General features: G+C 44.1%; 1 long non-coding RNA gene across 1 annotated transcript; it reads right to left on the bottom strand.

Annotated features, from left to right (window-relative positions):
- Positions 1–1,012: 1,012 nt before the first annotated feature.
- LOC129388197 (uncharacterized) lies at positions 1,013–4,268 on the bottom strand. Its single transcript, XR_008615228.2, has 2 exons — positions 4,171–4,268; positions 1,013–1,183 (listed from the first exon to the last, which is right to left on the bottom strand). It is a non-coding gene; the product is annotated as an uncharacterized lncRNA (long non-coding RNA).
- Positions 4,269–5,186: the final 918 nt, after the last annotated feature.

Below are 5,186 nucleotides of genomic sequence, written 5' to 3'. Positions count from 1 at the left end.
CCCAGCCAATCAGAACTTCAGCAGCAGATGAAATAGACATGTCCACTAGGTGGACATCGAATACACCCCCTGTGCTCTATCCTATCTTTCCACCCTTCTCCATGTATTTTACTCAGTAAACTACTGGTTCAGCATGTTGGTCACCTTAATCTTCCAATAGCTCAGCACTTAAAAGCTGTACAATACAAATAAGGCACTGTAAACCCAAGCAGTTAGGTTGGCTATTGCCGCTGTTATGCACCATACAGGCTCAAGCAATGGCTTCACCGTAACTTTCCAAGTTAACTTTACTGAACTTTGAATGTAGAGAAGGCAGAACATAAAAACAGACTAGCATTTTTCTAATGTGCATCACCCCCTCTGCTTTCTTGTGTTACTACAATCAGTACATTCAACCTAAATGAAGTAAAAAGAAAAGGAAATTGTGACACTAATTTTATTTCACTATCTCTTTTTTAAAGGTATAGCAAGATTTTTTAATTGCATTACGAGTTGTTACATATGTTTTAATCTTAATGTCAATTTCTCATGCTCCAAATGGGGCTACAACTGTTCCCTCATCCACAGCAATCAAGGCCTTATGACAACTTTGGAAGCTCTCTGAACTGAGTCAATGCTATTAATTGCATAATTTCTTAATACATTTTCATGGCTGCCTTTAACATATATAGTTCCTCATTAAAGCCAGAATTTCTCTTGTGACCACTTTTAAAGAGCTTGTGGTAATGTATGCCTAACATTAAAGATGGGTGCTTTGTAGTGCTAGTATGCTCTGTCTATCGTTTTATGCGAAAATTGCTGACATACAAGTTTGACAAATACCGCATCAAGCATTGGTGTTTGCTATTTTGCCTTCTGTTTCAATTTCACTGCATCTATATATTTTACCAGTGCACCAGTAGGGTTCAAGGCTGTTCTTTAAAATGCTCATGACTTATCATGATCAGTTCCCCATATAAGTGGTTTTGCTGAAAAGAATACAGGAATACAAGTATAATTAGACAACGAGGAATGTGGGTAGGAACACTTTATTTTCAGCACACATTTGATTTTTTTTAATGAATTGCTGTTATACTGCTAAAATCTGCGCATTTAATAAGAGTACACTGCTCTGCTTCATCACTCCATGTTAAGTGCAAGTATCCTGTACCAGGAAGTCAAACCAAGACGTGGGATGTTCAGTCTGTGGAAATAAAAACGAGTTTGAAACATTAACATGTAAAAACTTAAGCACACTCAAGAAAATAAACACAGCACAGGAACGAATCCAATGAATCAGAATTGCCTTTGAGAGCAAACATATAATTTCTATGGCACAGTGAAGAAACCTTATTCCTCCGGCTTTTTTTGTGGTTGAGAAAATATGAAAGTGCATGTGTTCTCCCCTTTTTGTGTATCTGTCACCTTTTCACCCCCAAAAAAGTTGTCTCAATGCGTCCAACTGTCTTTGCAAATCTATTTCTCTGTTCTCATACCACGATACCTACAGTTAAAGGCTGTAGTAATGCTTAGCTTGGATGAACCAACACCAGCTACATGCACTGTGCTGTTGAACATGGCACTGCAAGTTAGGTTCATGCACAGTCATTCATGTGTTATAAACATTTGATCTTGATTGTAGGCGAGATAAATAAAAAGAAGGTATGTAAATAAAGTTTCTCCCTAATAAGCTATGCAGAAGTGCTCTCCCATTTGGAGAGAAGCCGAGTGCAACTGCAGTGAACAAGAAGACAACTCCCACCCCCTCATGTAATGTCTCAACAAGAGACCTTTGGGGAAATAAATAAATAAATAAACTTATACAGCATTTGAAATCTAGGATCGAATTATGCTACAGGTTTTTCTGAATTCATGGTCGAAAATCTAGGTGTTAAAGGCGACACACATTTAAACAGGTCCCTGCTCAGACTGGTAATACTATGTGTTGCCTAGTTTATTAAATGTGCTATACCACTGATCTCCCAAGCCAAGGCTGCTGTCCACTTGCAAATGCAAATCACTCAATTATGTCCAGGGCATGCTTGAGCAAAAGGCAGCCAAGATTACTGTGCCACTGAGGTCTATTTCCTGACATCTGATTTCTTCTCATAAAACTACTTCTCTAAAAGAAAAAAAAACTTTCACAAAAAAATAACCCCAACCTTTCTTGAGAAAAGCCATCACACTGGTCCTTGAACACTAATTACGCAGTGGCTCCTTGCGATGTAATGTTCTGTACATCAGCATGTTACAAAGTACGGGAAAATTTAATAACTGCAACACGACAGGTACACAACAAAGCAAAGGAATAAAACATCACACAGGCTGCCATCAGTGTTCATGTCTCCATTTCAATGTGAATGTTTTTAGCAGTGAATACATGTTCTCATTAAACTGAGTGTCATAATATCAGAAAAGCGAAGGGCAAGGGTCTTTACATTCTAAACTGACAAATGTGCTTCATTATGTTTCACTGCAATACAGGATGTGTTTCGTAGTGAACAGTCGCGTAAGGTTTTGGCTAACTACGGCAGGCATGTCCTGCAGTGAGGCCTCTTCTGTATTGCGGTAAAGCGTATTGAAAGTGACAAGAGCTAACCTGGCATGTATGGCTTTAGACAACGAAAGTTCTGAAGACATCATCCTGCCGTGAAAATCTGCTTTGTTGAGACTAGAACATTAGGTTTGTTGCTGACTGAAACCCTACATTCCAGATTCGCATAAATCCTATAGGCATGCTTCACCGCAACAGACAAATATGTTGCGGTGATAACGGTGGTCGAACATGCTGGTGCAAATGTTTCGACAGGGGGGCTTGCCTTCATCAGGGCAACTGCTTTCCTTGGCAGTTTTCAAATATATGAGTCTCCCCAACTCCCAACAGGGGAGATTTAGCTGGACCTTTGCGAAGAGACGTACCGACAAGCGTTTGGTAGTGGCTGGTAGAGATGCAGGAGTCTAAAAAGCGTTGCGAAATTCGGTTTCGTAAGGTTAGCTTCACCGCAGTACAAATATGTTAAGCGGTTAGACATGCAAAATGTTTTGCGGTGAAGCATAGCAAGGGTGCCTGGCCTTTGATGCAAAGCAGCTGCTCAAGAGGCACGCTGATCTCATGGCTAGTTATGCAGTTCCGCGCGTGCGAGTGAGTTCCCCGCGTTCGGTGGTCTCCCAGTGACATACAAAATGACATTGACTGTGTTGCAAATGGGCGACGGCAACTGGTACAAAAGCGTCGTTTCGCTTTCGAAAACTGCGCTCGGCTAATGAGAACACCTTGACTTGCAAATGACCAGAGCAGTTGAACAGGAAACTACGAATCACGTAGCTATTATGGAAGAAATCAACAGTTCAGAAAAATATGACCGTGTAGACATTGGCTTACGAGGTCAACAAACCAACGGTTCAAAGCGTCAAAGCCACGTCCGAAATAGCTCTGAAGGCCTGTAGGCGCCTCGGTGCGCGTAATGTAACAGGAGACGGCGGTTGCGCGCGTACATCATTAAAGAACATATACATGTATATGTTCCGTGACTGTGGCCCCTATTCACTTTTGACATGCTTCCCTGCAATACTCTTGGGTGTGCTTCACACAAGTCTACTGCGACTTCAAGACGCCGATTTATTCAACCTATCTTGCGAGGCAGGTATGTTTATCACGCTTCGCAACATTTCACCACACTTACTGAATCAATTTCGTTTGTTCTTTTTAATTTTCTTATGATAGTGATCCTATATCACGCAGTAGCAGAGCTGATGTCGCGTATTAACTGCGTCAGGAAAGGTAAGCGTGTATGCAGCAGGCACGGCGGCACTGGCTCTTTTGTATTATTTGTCTAGTTAATTAACTAAGATCATCTCGCTCGAGCGAGATGATCTTAGAAAAAAAGCGCGATGCAACACGATCTGACGGAACAGCTCGACATACCAGTGTTTTCTTACGTCCTCGTTCTTTCGCGCATCCTTCCCTGAACCAGACTACTGAATGGTTCTGTGCACGCACTGACGATCCTAACGGAGGCAATACCGCTTTCATGAGCAGCTCACGCCACGACCCATTCCACAGGCCGGCTGCAATTTGACGCGGCCAGGAGGCAAAATATGCGCGCAAGGTACCTAACGCTAACGCATCAAACAGCTCATAGCCCCAAGCTTTTATTACACGCATATAGCGTGGAAATATGAATTACTCACGCTGTAAGGGCCGATTTACGCTCAAACCGCCCATCGCCGCACGCCGCACCGCATGCATGCGGTTCGTGAAAAACGGGCGGTCGTCGCGATCGGTCACAAAATCGCATTTACGCTGAAACCGCATGATGCGGTGCGGTTCGCACGCGCCCTCTGGTTGTCCAAATAGGTAACCAGCAACTGGCAACATGCGTCAGCGAGTTGGCAGCCTCGAGTGCTGCCGACCAGTAATATTTCGCAGCGTACCAGGATTTTGTTATTACGTCTGCTGTATCATTAGTTATTTTTTTATTAGTTAGCTCGAGCGCTTCGAATGCGCCTGCATCCGCACTTCGGTTTGGGGACGCGACGTCTGTTGAAAGCTGGCAAACTATCGGCAGTGCGCAGAGCAACACTGTTCGAAGTCGGCAACTATCGCCGACAGCAGACGACACTAGCATATTTTTGTCGATGTAGGTTGAAGCTTCCGCATCATGGTGAAAACGCGACTCCTGCACTGTCACATTCTGTGCTGCATGTGTGGCATTGACGTGGTGACCCACCTTTGGAACACTGTGCAGTCGTCTTACCTGTGCCGCTTTTTTCTAATTTGTTTATTGCTACCGCATAATGTTGCGACAACATATACGTCACTATGTGCTCGGTTGTGTACGGCGCGCTGGCGAACTTTTTGTAGCTGTGCTAGCGAAAGCTTGTGTTGTGGACAAGCGACGCACCATCGCTCCTCGGCTGGACGAAGCACCAGCGCGGAAGTAACGGGATGCGACCCCATCCCGAGTCGAGTTCTGAGAATCCTTCGTCGTCGCCCTCAGCGTCTCGGCTACCGGACAGGGACCGAGAGTTTGCCCCCTCGAACACATGCAGCTCTCACCTGCGTCTTTTGTAGAAAATAAACGTTGTCTGTTTTCTGCCACCAACCGATGCGCACTCCTTTCACGGATGGCGCCAAACCCCGTACGTAACACAGGCGATGAGGCAGGAGTTGCGAAGCGGATAATTTTTCGAAGTTAAGGCCGTGG

Source organism: Dermacentor andersoni, chromosome 1 (genome assembly GCF_023375885.2).
Source record: "Dermacentor andersoni chromosome 1, qqDerAnde1_hic_scaffold, whole genome shotgun sequence".
Lineage (NCBI taxonomy): Eukaryota > Metazoa > Arthropoda > Arachnida > Ixodida > Ixodidae > Dermacentor > Dermacentor andersoni.
This window is presented reverse-complemented; position numbering and strand designations above follow the sequence as displayed.